Raw genomic sequence first — 20,301 nt, 5'->3', positions numbered from 1 at the left:
CCTCAACTCCACATCCAAATCGGGAGACAATTATCCGAAAGACGTTTTTGGTCTGACAAAAAAAACACAAACAATTTGAAGCGTCGTTTCCTTACACCACTGCCTGCAAATAACCAAAAAACACAAATAGCCAAAACTATAAGCCAGCACAATGCAAACTGTGCAAAATGAAATAAAATTGTAGCCAAAGAGCAATTAAGGGAGCTTGTCTTAGAGCCAAATATGAGGTTTACTTAGCCGGCTTTTGGACGGGGGCGGATCATTATAAAACTGCAATTTGCGCCTATGACTATAGCTCCCAGATAACGCCGAATCTGGCAGCCGAGCGGAGTCTGGAGATGCACAAAGAAAAACTAAGGATTTCTAAACTTTTATTTTATGATAAACAAATAAGGAACTCAATATCCTTTGATATTTCATATCAATTAATATATACTTCTGTGTAAGTAGTATTAAATAATATTTTAAACACATTTATTTTTAATTTTAAAAAGAGATTCCGAGAGTTTTTGGGTTTCCTTGACAGGGATATAAGTTTTTCGTACCCGGCCGACAAGAAATCATTTCTCCATGTGTATTTATACACAGACAGTTGTTGGTTTTTACTGCCTTGGGCTTGGCTATGGTTACCTACTGCCAGGGGGCATTAAAGCCGTATAATATTTAATCCGTGTAATTAAGTCCAAGGAGAAAAAAGTATCAAGGGAGCACGGAACGGAACGGAGCAGGCTGTGTCTGTGTCTGTGTCCCGCCCCGGCTTTAGTCTTGGCACATAAAAATAAAAATAAAATACAGGTTGACGGTGCCTGCTGTTAATGTTGTTGTTGTTTTTAATTACCACACTCGCACACACAGGTACCGACACTTGCATATGCCACAAAACAAGCACTCACACATGGCATATTGCCATTACTATTTGATGTCCACTGTCCGTCCGTCCGGGTTTTCTGGCTCTGCACGGGGTGACAAGCATTTTGAGGTCACCGTGTGCCATTGTCATGGAAATGGAAAAATGGGAAATGGAAATGGGAAACGTCCGAGCGTAGAAAACAAATAAAATCCAAAAGAAGCTCGTAGAAATCCAGGTACCAGCGGCCCTTTGAAGGCCCTCATTCCTCAAGATCGGAATACGTAGATTGCGCAGCGGAAAAGTGCGACTCGAGCTCTGTGCCTAATGAGCTGATTAGGGTTTGATCTTATTGTCCCTAAAGTACCGGCTGCGAAAGGTGAGATATCCCAGAGATAGCGGAGAGGAGAAAAACCCTCGGCTTTAGATCCATTTCGGGACAATGCAACAAAGAAAGCTGAAAACTGATAGATCTGCATGTCATCTTCCGGCGAACTGTGAAATCTGGGTGTCTTATGAACACCAAAGATAAAGGGGGATCTTGTGTCATATTGTGCAAGAATGTAAGAGGATTAGGAGATCCAAAGAAATACAGAATAAGATCCTTCAGAATCCTGATACTTATTTTCTTTAGATTAACTATTTTAACATCTATTCAAAAAAGAGCTTAACACAATTCGGAATTCTACTGATATCTCAAGTCAAAGTCTAGTGAAATATATGAAATCTAGTATTGATCAAAATTCCTCTTGTAAATTTTTGTTTTATTAAAATTTCCATTAATCCTTCACTGCCGTTGATACGGATTAGGTCATCTTGATGATATTCGTTTCGGTTTCCTAATTCTGCTGACGGTTTCACAATGTTTCTGTTTCTGGATAAACACGAAAATCCTCTTTATCGATTAGTTTTAACATACATTTTCTATAGTTTCTTACGAAAGAAGACCGAAGCTTCCAACCACCGTGCCACATGGCCAACAGTCGGCAAGAAACCCATACCAAAAGTCATCCGAATCCGCTCTGAGGCTGGGAATGGGGATACGGCTTGAGGTGGGGCAAGTGTATATATATGACTTTGCTATTTGGTGCGTGTAAGATTACACCTCTCCTACCGCGGACACCGCCCCTGGGCAAAAAACACAGAGACGTGTCACTAAGCCGCACTTGTACGTCTGTTCGTTCGTATTTCTGCCGTCTAGTTGCGGTTGCTAGCGTTGTCAGCTTTCCACTCCGTGTTCGCAGCTTAATACCCATTACACCTTAATATTTCGTGCAAATGTCATAAAAAATTCACTTTAACTCTGAGCGCTTCGTGCTACCGAGCGCGTAACCCAATCCCAAAGATGGGGATTACACGGGAACAAAATATGAATGGATATAAAATTTGAATAAAAACTTTTTAAAGAAATATGGAAAATCAAATATATAAATGTTGTAATCAAATTTGTATTACATATTATTCTTCTTCGAAAATCTGTATAAGGCATCCAAGTTAGCATAGGTAATTTTTCCAAGTGCATCTGGCTTACCACAAAAGTTCCCAAAAGCAAACGCCGAAACACCCGTGTGATACCAAAAAGGTAGGTCTAAACCTGACAACGGCCTGCCTGGGCCGCGTCCATGTCCACTTCGCAGTGGTGCGGTTCGATTATTATCAGTTTCTTAAAATATTAAATTGCTTAATGACCTCGTTTGGGAATTTGTGCCCCTGGCCAAATGGCCACGTAAGCGCTAATCCAACCCCCAGACCCCATCTCAATTTCGGGAGAACGAACCCAACCCCCCAGGGCCTGGGAATCGGGACGGCTGCCGTGGCTCACCCTCGATTGGATGACTGGATGACTGGCTGATTGACGTGTCCTGGACAGAATGGCGCTTAATTACTAGCTCCTGGCGGCCCCTGTAATTTTCATGCGCCCGTTAAAATAGAAACTCATTTAACTTGTATACACGGACGAGAGCGCGGCCATCGACGAAAGTTCACCCAAATGATTGTGCAAATTATAGCAAATATAAAAGTCAGCAGGCCGATCTGATAAATAATGCAAAAATAGCCAAGTTGGGGGCGGTGGGGCACAACTGGGCTTTATAATTGAAAGGCACTGAGGCCCGGGCTCCCGCTGTAATTATATACATGAAGGGGCTTGGATAATAAACGGCCTGATTACCTGTGACTAAGCCATAGAAAATTCTGCCTTATAGTTATTGTACTTATTATTTGTTTAATGGTCGGTCGGGCCAAGGTTCAGGGTTCATGGTTCAGGGTATAGGGGTGGTGTTGCATTATCGGTTTTAAAACGGCCAATTACGGGAGGCCGCTGAGGTCAGAAGTCTCTATTACAATGCGATTAAGCTTTTTTATTGAAAGTGGCCTGTTGTTTACTTTGCCCTGCCTATGAATAGGTGGCTTCAGGATAGCAATTTAATCTATATATTAGTGGTAGTTTGGCCTGAATATCCAAAGCAAGGCCCTTGGAACTTTCAATCTGTGTGATTATGGTTAAAAAAGAGTCTTATTAATGCAAGGAATACAAAATTTCTTTGATTGACAAACTTTAGTTACTAGGAATTTGTGATAGAAGACTCATAACATTTCAAATTAATATTCTATAATGATTTGCAATTGTAAAAAATACTTCAAAGACTCTCTTTTAGTCAACCTTTTCACTTATCCTTTGAGGAACGTCATTGTTTGCCTATCCAAGCCTGATTCTGTTTGTACACATAAGTGTCCAAAAATGTTACTTAGCATTTCATTGCTTTGACAAATACAAATACAAATTACAATCGATATAAACCAGATAAAATATATATGTTGCAGACGTCTCTCTATTTCAATTCAATTTCTAATTGAATGACCACATGTGATGAATTTCAAAGTATTCTTTTTTGTCTAAAATAAACACAAACACACTTGACTTGATTTCCATTCATCATTAGTTCGCTCATCTGAGAGAGATGCTTTGTACAAAATTAGTTGATTTCCGAAAAACCGGGCTCAAGGAGCTCACTCATGTGCCGCCTCCATGCTTCGATTTTTTCACTATAATACGTTTATGTATAGGCTGGAGAAAAAACTGCCTGTGGTCATTATGCTTATCCCATGCAATCTGTTATTCTTCCGCTTGGGTTCGCAATCAACCAAGAGGGTAACGGGGCGGGGTAAGTCCCGGAGGGCATCTATAAGTAATCCATCAACTTCATGCATAAAATTGAATGGCGAAAATCGAACAAAACGCCCGCATATGTGATTCTGTTTGCATACAATTAGATACAAATCAGAGCCAGCTGCCGCCGCCCCCAAAACCTCGACCGAAGCGAACAGAAGGCCCAATCCCGGTCCCAATCCGAGTCCCAATCCCAATTCCAATCGTTTGACAAATGCGCCACGCCACTCTGACAAAAGACAAGAAAAGGGCCGAGATCTTGTTCTGGCCCAACCCCTTTCGCTACCGCACTCGAATTGTTTGCCGTGATATCGTGAGCAAATAAAATTCCATTTTGCCATTCTGCCGTTTTGGCATAACGGTAAAGTTAAAGTTCCTGTTTGCCCAGCCGCACCGCAAAAAAAAAGTTTTAAATTTCGGATTTCTGTTTGCATTTGGCACACAGTTTGAACCCTATGCAGACCCCAATCCGAGTCCGCATCTGAAAACCGAAAAAACCGCCAACTTCATTGCGTTTTTGTATCTTTATCTGCTGGATGTGCATCCGCTCCCCCAGCCCTCCCATACGGCATTGGCGCTTTAAAAAGTAAACAGTCGCAGGGATGCGGCCGGGATGGGGAGTGGTGTTGCGAATTGTTTGCCCTGCACAGTGCCGCCGTTTTGTTTAAATAATGAGAGAGCGAAAAGAAAAAAAAAATGGGGAAAAATGCGAATGTTTTGCGCCGCCTTTAATGTAAAATTCAAATGTTTACCCAACGCGCGGGCTTCCTCAATGGACCCGGGCGAGGGCGATGATGGCAGGGGGCCAAACTTATACAAGCGGGGCGGCATTTGCATGGCTTTCCTTGTTGCCGCCATAAGAAAGAAATTTAAATAAACCAAAAACATTGTTTGAGTAACGTGTTGAAAATAAACGAAGCCATTCATGGGCACCACTGAGAATTGCAAACAGAAGCGCACACACACTGCTCTCGGCTACAGGCGGACTTCTCTAAAGAAAACGCCACTAAATTGGATTTTTTTAAATTTAAAGAAAAGGAAAATCTTGGCGACAAGCAGTAGGTGGATTTAAGATTTAATTGAATTTTCAAGAATTTAAACTAACTCCCCTGTCTGCAGTATACTTTGATGTCGAAATATTTAGAGTAGGTACACAATATGATATTATAACTAATAAGGTTCAGCGAAAAATAGTATAAATCTTTGCCTATTAATTTGTATTTTGTTACTTCTTTTTAGGATATTGTCCAAATTGCATGAAACAGTCTACGATTCGAGTTACAGTGTTTCCCCTGCATATATGCAGATAGGTTTGGCACATGCTTGCCTCTAGATATTCCTCCAGAGTTGTGCAATTCGCGAACTAAAAGCGAGACCCCCTCAATCATGCTCAATCAACCATCGTGGCGCCTCCTTCGGGCCAAGTTGAAGCTGAAGTTGCGTTTCCTGTCGCACAGAACTCAACCAGACCAAACTCCCCACTAGGTACTCCGTAGCTCAGCTCAAACGAAACGAAATGAATGGCGACAAACTCAGCTCGTCGTAAGTGGCATGCATTCATTTCTGGGCACGGAACACGACCAGAGTACCCGTCACAGTCACAGACCCATTCCCATTCGACTCGCACAGGAATCGAGCGTTTCTGTGAAAATCATATTCATTTTCGCCAAATATCTGAGGCCCCGGCACGTTTATTTTTTTTTTATTTCTTTGTACTTGTGCGAATATTTGCTCGGGACCAACGAAAATATTTATTGAGCACGATTTTGAAATATGAACGTTTTTTATTTGTCGTTCCCTCGTTCGCCTCAGGTTACGCAAGCAATTAGAAGGGACTCGGGTATTCAAGGGAAGGGGTCGTCACTCCACTCCGAGATGTGGAAGTGGAAGCGGGAAAAGGGCAACCACAGTGGTCCTGTGCAGTGAAGAGGAAGTAAGCCGGACTACGCGGGAAGGGAAACCCTTTTCGAGGACTCGATGCTATCAATGCAATCGACTGAACAAAGGACAAGGCCTCCGGCAAGTCGCTGGGCGTCTGAGGGGCAAGAGCCTCAAAAGGGGCTAACGACCCTATGGGGAAACACGACCCGACTAAAGGATGGAGGAAATTAAGCTCACAGGCTCAACAACTTGAGTTTGCTAATGATTCTATGCCATATGAAAGGGACCTCAGTGTCGTCAGCCTAATTCGCACGAGCAAAGATGGAATCCTTGGGATCCAAGGGAAAGGAAAGAGAACTAGACATTCCCTAGCAGCCATCAGCAGAATAACTAACATGATTTTGAGCTTAGGATTTTACATATATGTCAATTGCATAAATTTATGTATAGATTTTAAATAATACAAACTATCTAAAGTTTAGTTTTTTTAATATAATTCATCCAATTAGTTTGATATTAATCTATCTATGAATTCAACTGAATATAAGAATGAATCGAAGTAATTTTGCAATTATCTGCCGCATTGTCTTTGCCATTAGCTAAATGCCAAGACCTTTTAATAACTCCAGCGGATCTTGGCTGGCAGTTTTATGGCTATATCTTCCTTGGAGTCGGGGACACACCCCTCCAACGCCATGTCCATCCCCATCTCCTCCCCTTTCTCCCCATGGGGCCTTCACATGCAAACTGCACATAAAGCTACGCCCCAGCCGCGTTGTCTATCTCCTACGAGCCCGGGTATAACTCGTTGCGTGCGTGTCGTGGCCCATCAGGAAAGATATAGTGTGCGCCGACATTGTTGCATATGGGGAGTACATGTGTAAATGCGGCGGGAGGGGCGCTGGTGCCGCATTCGGTATTCAACAACTCGAATGGGGCGCGGCCGCGGCCTCTCCAAATTCATTAAAAAAAGACTGATAATCAACAAATTTATAGGCGTATGCCAACACATCAATGTCCAACGGCTGAGGGGCTCCGGGGGACCTGGTAGGTCTCTCGTGTAATTTGCGCACGCTTATCAAATTGTAAAATCTACTTTCGGTCCGAGACAAGAGACTTGCCGCAACCCAAGACGTGAGCAATAACGAGCCGAGTGATATTTTGTGTTCTCCATAATAATTCTGATTATGGGAAATCGATAAAAATCAATTTGCAATTTGTAGACAGCGCCCTGACGATGGTCACACCCAGTCGTCCCCCAAAGCAACTCCATCTCGGGCTCCAAGCGAACCGAATCAAATTGCACACAGTAAATATTTTATGATCGATTCGATGATTGTGTCAATTATGGAAATAAAGTTGAGATACAAATATAATGGTAAAGCATCTAGAAAATGTGTTAATAACAATTCAGTACATTTTATTTATCTTTTAAAAGTTTGTTTGATTATTTTAACTTACTAAAAGATATAAAGACTTTTTTAACTAGTTTCATTTATCAACAAACTATGAAATTTATAAAAAAAAAGTAATAATAACACTCCAGGGCTTCAAAATAATATAATATGTTATAATAGTTTTCAATCTTTTATTTTAATTAATAATATTTCTTCCTGTGTATGGCCAAATCGAATCGATCAATGAAAAAGTCATTTGCCGTTGAAGAAACTTTTAATTACACGCGCCTCGAATTAGATGCAATTATTTTGTAAATGAAAAATGTCCGATGATTAAGCCAATTTACCCGCCCCTCCACAAGCCCCCCCCCCCCCCCCCCCCCCCCATTCACCTTCACAACCCCCACTAAAAGCCCAGGCCACCCTCTTTTACTATCCCACCTGCCAGCAAAACTAATTAGGTGGCGTGTGAACGGATACACCTGAGCTGATGTGGCTTTTGTCGATGGAGCCAGCGGCGAAAAAATCAATTTAAAAATGTCAAAGACGAACGCGCATGGGACAGCCACCCATACCGCCGCGCCCGCTGCCACCCAGAGTCACCCCCCTCGTCCTGTGCATCAGACCGTGTGAAGTGACAAGGGCGTCAAGAGGCAACGCCCTTCAGCCCCCATCACCACCGCCAGCAGCAGTCCACCCACCTAAAGCAATTTGTATATTTTAATAGATGAAAGTCAGCTCGCCTTTGAGGGAGGTATACCACCGAAAGAAGAAATTCTCTTTTTATACCCAGTGCTGGGGGAGTTTAAGGGTATATTTATTGGAGTAAAAGTAAGAATCTTGGGGAAACTGAAAGGAAAGTAAAAGAACGACCAAGTTTACATTGATAAACAGGTTTCAAAATAGCTATTTCTTCTTGTCACCTATTATTTCTTGTATATTTCATATGAACCTGCAGGGTATGTCATAGTCTAAACGATCTTAAGCTTCTGCAGTTTGGCATTCTGGCAGTCGACCAACGGAAATCATTTGGGGCTCTCGGATCTCGGTCGAAAAGCTCTTAAAACGCTGTGCATTTAATTGAATTACTCGCTCGGTTCTTTAACGGTCTCCTGGCCTTTGTTCTTCTGCCCAATTCGGCTTCAATTCGGCACAGAAACCGTTTTGAAATCTCATCGAGCACTGTAAATATTTCAATGCCATCGTCGCCGGTTTGTTTATTTGGCTTTTAGTCCGGGAACACGGCGAGGAGGAGTGCAGTCGAACTTCTTGACATTCGATCGCATCGCATACCGCGCATATGGGGCGCCTGCCACTGCCACACAAAGTTGTCTGCACGCATTTAATTTTGTGTTTGCATTTAATTTTGTGAAAACAAACAAACAAGGCACAATACTCGTAAACCGGGGCTCGAAAGTTATGATGAGGGTCGCAAAGGAAATGTCTGGGTCCGCGGGCAAATGGAATGAAATCAGCATAAGATACTGGCGGCCAGATAGCATCGCCCATTTGCGAGATACATTCGAGCGGAATCGAATAAGATTGTGCGTTCATTTAAAATCCATAATCCCTCCGGGTCACAGTCAAATGGCGTAAAAAGTCTGTGGGATCTGCAAAAGAAATCTTCATAAATTAGTCTAATGAATATTTACGAAATGTCAAGATATTTGCTGAGCCGGGTTGTGATGGGAATATTTTTAGACAGGTCTGTAAGCAATTATACCGAAGATTTATGTTTGCTTTTACGGTTCTAGAAATTTATTTATGTATACAACTAATTTCATTTCGATGACTTGGATTGACTCAAAATTTAATAGAGCAAAGACCAAAAAATGTTATAAGGAAAACCTCACTGAATTACGTCAAGTCCAAATTTCATGATTCAGTAGAACATTCTTGATAATTTCATATTATTCACAATCTAAATTACCTAAAAAAATATACAAATGTTTAGATAGAGGCATGAGTAACGCTGTCCATAAAAAGTAAATAAACATTTTACAAGCTCACCCATGAATTTCAGACGTAGATCTTTGGCCCCGACGTCTTTTGTCTGTAATCTTCCCCGTACGATTCGATACCCAGCCCAGACAATGAGCACACATAGAAACGGGCTGCGTTCTTAAACTATGAGTTTATGAATTTATTTTGAAAAGTCATATACGCATTGTTTGGTCAACAATTTATCACCGCCAGCGACTCGACTTGGATTGGATTGGCCTGGAAGCCGGCTTTGTGCGCGGCATATATGGCAGAAAAGCCAAAGCCAGCAGCCACATCAATCACCGGCTGACAAGCCACCTAAATACAATATAAATACAATATATTGGGCTGCCAGGGAGGCCAGTGGCAGTCGCAGTCTCAGTTGGAGTCAGAGTCGGCAGTCGTTATAATCTCGGATAGGCTAACCCCGCCGACTTATCGCATATGTGCATTACATTAAGCTTAATTAGTATTTCAGAGAGAAGCCTGGCGGAGGAAGTGGCATTACACTGGGAAAAATAGAAGCTATATCTGGTAAAACAATGCATATTTAAAATATATATGTCATATATAGATAAAGGAAATCTATTGTGGATTTATTCGACATTATCACATCTCTAAACTCCTATTGTTATTCCACATTATTATTATATTTTTCTCTCGGTGTCTCTTCGTATATCTTGGGACTGTGGGAAAGCTTGGACTCTGATTAATGAAGCGTTGTGTTCAACATTTTATGCATAAATTGCGGCACGTACAATAAATTACGCAAAATAATAAATGGTAAATTATGCAAAGCGAAATGAAAAGTTTTCGTGTAATCAGCGTGGAGGGGAAGGCTATCCTATATACTATATATATGTATATCTGTATGGTCGTTCATGCGAAAGAGATTTGCAAACCTGATTCACTTGAAGCCATAGAAGCTGATTCTCGTTTCTGATTCTCTGATTTAGATTCCTTTTGCTTCATTACAGCGACAGCGAATTGGAAATACAAAATTCTAATGAAAATGTAATTTGCTTTTCTGAATCACGCTCCGAGTGACCGTCGAATCAGATTGTAGTTGAGGCGACGTTTGAGCATTTCCCTTGAATTATGGCAGCGACCTTTTCGATTCTGCTCTCGGTTTTTCCTTTTTCCCCATGCAATTTATCGTAATGAGTTTTATTTTTTATTGCGCCAACGTGTCGAGTGCCGAGTGTCTTGTCTTCAAGGGCTCCAAGATGAGTCGGAGTCAGCAATTAATTTCCAAAGTGCCAGTCGCTTTGATGAGGTTGAAAGTTGTTGATAACGCAGAGGAAGATGCTGATGCTGATGGTGAGCCGCCCTCCACCCGATGTGCATTTTAATTAGAAATCAGCCGAGGGCGATGCTCGGTGGTCGCCAGGTAAATGACATTAAAAATGCATGCGGTACAATTAGCAGATGCTTGCAAAACATTTCAAAACTCACACTTCAATCCCGCGGATCTTCAACTGCAAACTGCAAGTGAGTGTAGTATCTGGGGAGATGGCTGAATGGGATGCGAGCAAATTGACTTGTAAAGTGTAATAGGGTGTGTGCACAGAAGCTTAAAGTAAAGGTACTTGGGATTAGTGTTCTGGAAAGGGTGTTCACGCAAAAGAACATTAAATGCATAAAATAGGTACTTGGTGATTGGGTATATCCCGAGATATAGCACGCACAGCACATTAAATTCACTAAAGAGCGAAGGCACTGCTTTGAGATTAAACTATGCTCTTCTGTAAACCAAAGCTTTAAATTTTTTAAAATTTAAATGGATAAATTAATTTATTTAGAGTCATTATCTTGGAGAAGAAGCAGTTGTTACACCACCCAGCAAACCGCTAACAAAACCCTACGAATGAAGAACTTTGCACTTTGTAAATTATCGAACAAGGCGGGGGGGCTGGCCCACAACGAGCTTTGACCTGAGCCCCACCGATGAATGGCCATTCACAGGGTATTCACACCACCGCTTGCCAAGTAACACCTACTACACCCACACCCGTCTTGGCTACGTAACACCCTCGCCACACACCCCCCACAAAGTTGGATGCATGAAACCATTTCGCAATGCAACACCAGACGAGAATGAGTTCACACAGCAATACACAGGGAGGCGAGTAGCAACATTTAAAGCGCTTTAATGTCGACACTTAAGTACCCCTGTTACCCCCCTTGGCACGCAGATCCGGCCCTGCTCACAGCTCCCTCTCCCCCCCTCCAGGTCCCTGCAACAATGGCTCATTTGCAGACGCGTCGGCAACTAAAAACAATTTAACAGACACGCTAATATACATCTTATGTGCGATGCTTTATCGTGTGTGGGGGTCTGTTCCAATGTGGGGCAATACTTTGTCCGCCAGTCTGTCCGTCTGTGCGTCTGTCCGCTCGTCCGGATATCTGTCCAGTCGTCTGTGAGCGAGTCTGTAGGCAAGTGTGATTTACAATTTACCCAATATACACTGGCAGCAGAGGCGGCAAGATCGTAAAAACCCCAAATATGTCGGATCGGGGGGCATTATCTCGGGCCTCGTTCGCTCCTTCGAATGCCAGGCAGAACCACTTTCGTTAGCTCGTAAAACTGTCTATAAAACGCAATGATAATAAAAACCCAGCACGGACGACTCATTTACGTGCTATAGTATATGAGAGCCCGCTTCTGTCAGGGTCTCAGTGTCGGAGTTTTGACGCTTCGCCTCCTCGACCTGCTCTGCTCTGCACCGCTCCTCGTCCTTTAGTGGCACTTAGAGCTCAAGACCCGAGATTCGAGATTCGAGTTCGTTTTTGGAGACGGGCCAGCGTATCGCCTTTCACGATGCCTTTTGTAAATTGCTTTTTGAATTTCGTAAAAGCGCATACTCACACTGAGAAAAAAGAAAAAGAATTAGGGAAGGGGGCGATGCGACGAGGGGACAGCCTCGTAAAACGAGAAAAATCTTTTTATGGTTTTCTCTTGGCTGGACTCGTTTTTATTGTTGGCCCGTTTTGTTGTCACCAACTATTCGGCGTTTCTTGCCCTCACAGATCCTTTGACATTTGAATAGTTCATTAATTTCGCAAAAGAAAGAAAAATGTATATAAAACACACTCACATTGTCGCACTGGAAACTTTGAAAGTCGCTTTTCTATGCCCGGCATTTTCTTTTGTCCCCGGGCAGCCTTTGTTGCTGTTCATCAATTTAAAAGGTACGGTAAGCCAGCAGTTCTTCCAGTTCCACATTCACGTTCACGTCCAAGCCCAGTCCCGATCCCAGGCAACAGTTTCATTTGAATTGTGCGTTGCTCCATGGAGTGGAGTACTCACCTTCATTCATCCACTCGCACAGGGAAAAAGTTGGGATCGTTTTGATTTCTTATATCGAAAATAATAGATTTCATATTGAATTATCCTATGAAATTCTATGATTTTTATTTTTATATTTTATATTTTATTATATAAATAATATATTTTTTCTATTAATTATTTTCTCCCTGTGCAGCCACTTTAGTTACTAGTCACTCAACAATGGCCAACAGTTTTCGTTTCGTCTCGTTTGCTCGCCGCTCATTAGCATTTCTTTTTTGGACCGTCGAGCTGCTTTTCTTGCCAATTTCGGGCGACAGGAACTGCCCGGCCCCTCATCCCGAGCTTTAGCTAATGGGATCGGATCGGATCTGTGGCCATGATTGTGTATAGTCCGCATCTGCATTTGAATCTGGATCTAAATTGCTGGCCAGCTAATTGTGAGCCCCATGCAGATGGCCGGAAATGATTTGCACACTCGCCCGAAAGAGGTTGTATAATGGCTCATTAACGTAAATGGAATATATATTCACAATGGCGATAATAGGAGGGTTCCTTGCCAGAGGCGGATACCAGAAGAAGGTACTTAACAAATTTTATGTATACCTTTGTTTCTAAACAGGTCATTAAGTTGGCTATTTATTATTCAATAAAATGTATGCCAAAACGACCATCACTCATTTTTTATTTCAAGAAAGAGGTTTGGTGTACGTATGTATGGTATAATTTTTAGGTACTGATTGACACAACACTCTATATTTTTTCAGCGTTTCCTTTTAAATCCAACAGATGTTTACGAAAACCCAATCCATGAAGTTTTAAATAATTCACTGCACATTCCAGGCAACTCCGATGGCTCGAGTTGATCCTCCCCTCCGGACAGCCTCCATCTGTGGTGTCAGCTTCGTCCGCAACTAATTCCCAGATTAATGCATTCAGGCGAAAATATTTATCAGTCATGTCCATACAATGCTGGGTAGTTTATATTTCGCAGAAGCAGCAAACTACTTTTTCTAGAACTACAACTACAACGAGGACAAATTATACTCATTCGAGTAATCGGCCTTTCTGCACAACTAAGCAGCCAGTTCGAAACAAAAACAAAACCCGAGGAAAACGAAGTAAAAACAAGAACCCACAAAAAACAAAAAGAGTATAAAAAAGAAACCAAAAACAACATTTTCGGGGCACTCGGCTCGAATTTACTAACTAGGTTGGATTTCCTAGAACCCGATCCCAACAACAGCGACGACAATAGACCACAGGCTCGTTCGTGGAGCGATAGGAGCCCTCATATCTATTACGATTTTACTGCTTTATTTTCTGAATGGGCGAGAACACACAGAACTCGTCCATGGGGACGGGACGGGATGGGACTGGGACCTCTGAGGGCCCTGTGCCTGTGCCTCGAACTCAAACTCAATCCCCGATTTCAATCTCAATCGCCATGTGGCCGGTTCTCATGTTGCCGCTGCCCAACAACGAAGATGATTATGTATTAATAAATGTACGATATTTTGCCATAAGGAACGTCCAGACAAAAGACAAAGAGTCGAGGGGAGTAAGGGCCAGTGCCGTAAAAAGCCAAAATGTAGTTAAAATAACATTTTCGGGGCCGGGGGGCGTGGCGGTGCGTGAGCTTGGCCCATTGAATCCCCAGACCCACTTCTCGGCCCATTTCCAGGGAATCTTCTGTGGTCTCGTGCGATTCTGTTTGAACACCAAGCTGGGGAGTGAATGGGCCTCCCCGGCCCTGTTCAGATTCTGCCCCGTCCTGGCTGGGGATTGTTTCTGTAGCCGCACATCGCTTTGTTTCACATTTTCAGTTCAGTTTTAGTTGAGTTTCTTTCCAGCTCTTATTTTGTTTTGTCATGACCGAAAAACACACAAAAACCGCACGGATCTGGACAAAGTTTTTGGGGATTTCAAATGCCCTTTTGGTGGGGACTTGGCGAGTTCCAGCGAATATTTAAGCACTGCTTAAAAATGTATACAAAATTGGGTGCTCTATATTTTTTTGGGGGCTTTAGACACTACCTGACATTGCAATACGAATAGTACAGTGGAAGTACACTATATAAAATACACTTATTTACTAGAAAAGACTTTGTTTATATTTTATATTTTACGAATAATGTTACTTAATTTTGAAAACCAGAATAAATTACTTGGGTATTACTGATACTGTCCATTCGCTTTATTTCACTTTCAATCAAACAACATGATTTCCTGACATTCCCGGGAGAAGACCAACGGCGGAAATCCCAGAAGATTCCCCGAAATAAACAATGTAAAAGAGCATATCCAATTCGATGTCATCCCTGGGCCCGGCTATTCATCTTGTTTTCGACTTTATTGTTCTCAATGTTGACAAGAACGTACTGAGGACGAGGACGAGGACGAGGACAAGAATGAGGATGAGGTTGAGGACAGGACGTGCTCGGGCTGCTGTTGATGTTGTTGTTCAGGGGAAAAATGTTCCAAGTTTTCTTTGAACAATCCACTTTGAAGGCATAAATTATGCCTTCAGTTTTCACTGTGCATGAGTTGTTGGCTGTCAGCTGTCGCCTCGTTCTCGTCCTCGTCCCGCTGCCGGTCCCACTCTCGATCCTCCCCCAGATAGTCCTCCCCTTGCAGTCACAAAAGCTTAACTCGCCTTTTGTGCAAAAACTTTTCGGGCCCTGCAGAAGAAAACAATCTTCAAGGGTTGTCTGACAGAATGGCAGACTGGCAGACGGACTTGGGCTCGGGTCGGCTCCCTTCTCCCTCTTTTTGGGGCCTCGCTCTGTAATTAATTTGATATGCAACGAAGCGTTTTTGAAGTTTATATTGTTTGTCTTACTTGAATACGCCCGAGTGTGCGTTTGAGCCGGACTGCCAGGCCTCGACCCGGCGAATGGGTTGAAGTGCGAGTCGGTACTTAAAAATTCCTTCACTAGAGCACTATTTTATACACTGTAAAAACTGCGTTGGTTTTTGATATTACTAAGCATTAATCAGGGTTTTTACTGGTAATATAGATTTGAGTCATTAAAAATATTATATACATTTTCATTGCTGATAATGTAAGTGTTTAGCAGACCCTCTGTAGAAGAGCTTGTTGAGTAACTCATAGTATTTCAAGGATTTCGAAAGATTGATTATATTTCTTATATATATTTAATTATTAATTTGCTATTCTTATATATTTTTCTCTCTTTACAAACGCAAGCAGCTGATACCCAACTCATCTTTCGAGTGGCAATTTTTACAAATTTTGATTTATACATGCATGCTTAACTATTTTCGTGGCCCAGTCCCCAATCCCAGACAATAGTTTTCCCTCCGCTCTGCCAAGACATTATTCGCCAGACCAAGCTCAGTTCAGAGCGGATCGGCTGGGTTTCTGCTAAGTTGGGTCCACCGGAACACTTGTGTTCTTTGTTGGGCCCCGGACTTTGATGAGGTTCGGTGTATTGAAACTGGAACTCGTCATTGTTATGCATATTGTACAATTGTTATGTGAAATTTATATTGTACACACACAATACATTCGATTGTCTGAGCTACTTCTTAGAAACCTGGTTTATGAGTATTTTTCATGACAGCAATTTTCAATTAGGGCCCTCCAACGGCGGAATGGGAGGTGGAGATACATGAATGTATAAAGCAGAGGTGGGTCGTCCGATCGAGAGGTGTGGCTGCCACTCCGTTGATTGAGTTGGGAACTATGCTGAGTAGAGGGGCGTATGATTGATGCGAATTTTGATAGATGATTCCCAGTACAATAGTTAGGGAAGATGTAAGGGGAAGGTGGTAGTATAACTCTAAATAATTAAAAGAGATAAAAGAAATAAGAGAAGATATAAAAATAGTTAGTTATAGGCTCTATTAAATTGAATATTACTTAAGAATAATCAACTATAATTGCAATTTACAATATCCAACTTCACTTATCGTTTTCATTTGCAGTTTTTAATCTTCATTATTATGCATCTTGTCAAAATTAAAAGGAATTTGATTGAAGAAACTTTCCCAGAAGAACTATCGTTCCAATGGCATTGGGTTTGAGTTCTCTTTGAGTTATTTATTTTATTCCATTCCCAAGAAAACCCATTAATATGCTTCAATGTCAAAATTTCGCCATGTTGCAAGCTAATGGAATTCCTCCTTAGTTTCATCATCGTTTCCGTGAAATATTCATATGCCCAGAGTCTCCGTCACTTTGGTCGTGTCAAGAAAGACTTTGCCAAGTTTCCTGAGTTATGTACACACTCACACATGTGGCAGTGAGGGCACAACCCCGGGACCCTTGGAGCCACAAAGCCCCCGTTCCGCAGAACCCCGAGTCAACTTCCCGGCCTTTGGTTCCTCCTGCATCAGCACTCTAGCACTGTTGTCGCAAGTGTGTTTCGCTTTTCCCGTCTTAATACTTTTATTTCTGAAGTTGTGCAAGCACAATCAGCCGTGCGGCATATGCAGCATATGTTATAACAATAATAGCAGCGCCAACAGGGCCAGCAGCCAGTAACAACAAAGTGCAAATGTGCCTGGCACTTTTGTTAACTTGAGCTAACACAGGGACATGTACTATACTTTGGGCTCAACATACACAGCTACGGTTAAGAAAATACATACTTTAAAAAATGTATATATGTACCTGTAAATACATACCCTGAAATTTATGTACAATATGTTATATAAAGTCCACACAGAGCAATTCTAATCTCTAATAGGTTATGAAAATCCTTAATTTTTAATTTTAAAAATGCAATGAACAAAGTCCTGTCTTATGTTTCTTTGTAGCATAATTAATCGATGCATTCTGTATGATAAATTGCCTCTTGGCATTTGATTAATTTACTCTTATGATCTCGCCATCCCCTGACTATTGTCCTGAACCCGGCTGTGCTGGTATTTCTATGTGATTCCCGACAATTGTGCGTATCTTGGTAGGACCTCTGGCTCATTTGTTTGAGCAAGTGCCGGCAAACGACCTCGAGTTATACATAGCAGACACACATACACACCTCCTTGTACATGGAAACGGGTGCTCCGCCAGACTTCGTCTTCGTCTGGATACTCACATCCCAGCGATAACCCATGCCAGCCGGAATTTAAGCCAAAACCGATTTGGCAGCACCTACCACCACCCACAACTTTAACTCATGCCACCACCCACCCTGGCGGGCCATGTCGTCGGGCTGGCTCGGCTTAAGTTAATTACATGCCGGTCGACGCCTCGTTGCATAAATGTGTGACCCTCTTCTGGCGGAGTGGTGCTCTCTCTTTCGCCGGGTATCGCCCCGTCCCTATCGCTCTCTCGGCCCGTCCAGCTGTGCGGCTTGGGCCATTTTACAACTGTTGGCAAACGACCTTCCCAAAATGCGGCTGATTGTTGCTGTTGTTGCAGGCGTTTTTCTTTGTTTTCCCGCTGCTCCTGTGACACGCCTTTCGACTGCGCAGGTTCCTCTCCGCATTCAGCGGAAACGCCGAGAAAACTGCAGAGAGAAAAATAGGAAGAATAGGGGAAAACTGTGCGCAGAATCTCTCCTTTATTTTCGGCAAACCCACGGGAATCTGAATGGCTTCCAATGAACCTGAAACAGAAAAAGCCGACTGTCTGCCGTGGAAGCAGAGAGCAGGAAAAACTCCTGCAAGGCGTGGCGATGGGCCAGGGGGATGGGAAATGCCGGTGTGGGGGGGAAAACGGTCTGGTCTGGCTCATGAAGTTACTCAGACATGCATAAAAATGCCGGTTTTATTATGTCGTTAGGTTCAGCTGAGTGTCTGCCTGTGTGGGTGTGCTCGAATCTGTGTATCTGTATCTGTATCTGGGGAGTTGCTCCTTGTCCAGGACTCGCCTGGCCTCACCTCCGCTCAACTCAACTCCTTTAGATGAAAGAAAAAATAAAAGAAAACAAGCACGAGAATAAGAAAGCTGCTTTTCATTTCCTCTCCCCCTTGGGGAGGCAATTTGACTGAATTTTCGGGGTGCCGGATGGATAGATAGTTGCAGCTCTGGCGAGCTGCTGGGCTGTCGTAAAATTTGCGGACCGAACCCAACCCTTTTCGGCCATAAACGAGTTTTATGTAACATTTCGCCCACGGCATACATAAAATGAAATATAAAAATGTCTCTCGCCCCTCAGTTTTCTATGTTTTATTTGCTGTCCTGGCCTGGCCTGGCCTGGCCTGGCCTGCATCCTTGGCCCCTTAGAGCGGGACAGAGCGTGGCCCCGAGGGGCGAGAGCGAGAGAGAACGATTTATATAGATCGTACACTTATATACTCGTACAATTTTGAAATATGCTTGTGACTAATTTAATTTATTTGCCATTGTTGTTCGTGAATTGTGGGATTTCCTTTTGCTTTTCTAGGTTTTCTGTCTTCATTGTTGCCCGGCATTCCTCACAGCAGCACACTGCTGTGAATTCGGGAATTGCCCTGCCATTGATTTCATTTTTCTTTCCGTCTTTTTTTTTTTATTGCCCTAACGAGCTACCAAAGAGCTATGTGGGCGTCGAGTGGGTGGTGAGGAGGGTGGTTGGATCTTCGCCTGCTTTGTAATATATTGGTATAATTTTGTCATAAAAATGAAAACTTTTACAATTAGGATTTTTGGCATTTTATTTATGAGCTCGAGAGCTCACAGCTCGTACGCTTGGCAATTTGTTCAATTGCCGGCTGCCACAGAATGGGGACTGATATATATGTATATATAAGCTATATATATTCCTAAGTGGACCTTCGAGTGAATGTGAATGCGATGCGCTTGGATGAGCTGAGCAGAAAAGCTGCTGACTTAATGACGCAACGGAAATCTTGACAAATTGTCAAGTTGCATAGAAAGCCATCATCGAAGGCAGAATGGCAAGGAGTCCACAATGGGGAAATAAGCCACAAAAGGAGCCCAATCTATTTCAGCTGAAAGCCAGGCTGATACTCATAATTGATAATTGTATGACAAGCTTAGCCATATCAAGCCAATTTAATTATTAATATTTATGTGAAGGCTTAAATATTAAGAATATTATTGTCTTGATAAAGACATAAAGGTATATCATGGTTTCACTTATTCTTTTGAGCTTCGAAAACCCAAGCTTAGACTTTGGTTAAAGTTTGTTTTAAACTGAAGTTTCAAAGGTATTTATTTATTAACTCTACAACAAATTTAAAGAATTATATTTCCTATGCCTAGGCATAGAAACCGTTTTGGTCAAATCAAGCAAACTTAATTTGCAAATGGAAATTCCAGTAACGACCAGCAGCCCAATTTTCGTAAGCATTTCCATTTATATAATTCAATTTGCTTTCATTGTCCAATGGACATTACAAAATGGCATTTATCAAGTTTTGCAATCTCTGGCTTATATAGTACAAGCCAGAGTGTGTGTTATGGCAGGGACCCATTGATTTTGGCTCTGCTGCATATCTGATTTCCCCCCATTTTCCTCCACCCAAGTCAACCCACAACACCCACACGACCTTCACAGCTTGTGCGGCGGCCATAAGCGCCAAAATATATGGCCAATAATTTTGTGTGCATGCCAATGCCAAATATGCAAGCTGCAATAGCAAAAATACTGAAAACCAGTCGGACTATCCGAAAGCCGTGGGCAATGGCCAAGCCAACATAATAAATTCAATTGAATTGGTGAGAAAAGAAGCAAAAGAAATGAGGGAGGGGATTATGGCTAAAAACATTGAAATAAAAATACAAGTAAAAATCAAGTAAATAGGAATAAAATGC

This window comes from Drosophila kikkawai, chromosome 3R (assembly GCF_030179895.1).
Source record: "Drosophila kikkawai strain 14028-0561.14 chromosome 3R, DkikHiC1v2, whole genome shotgun sequence".
Classification (NCBI taxonomy): Eukaryota; Metazoa; Arthropoda; class Insecta; order Diptera; family Drosophilidae; genus Drosophila; species Drosophila kikkawai.
Note: the sequence above shows the minus strand (reverse complement) of the source record.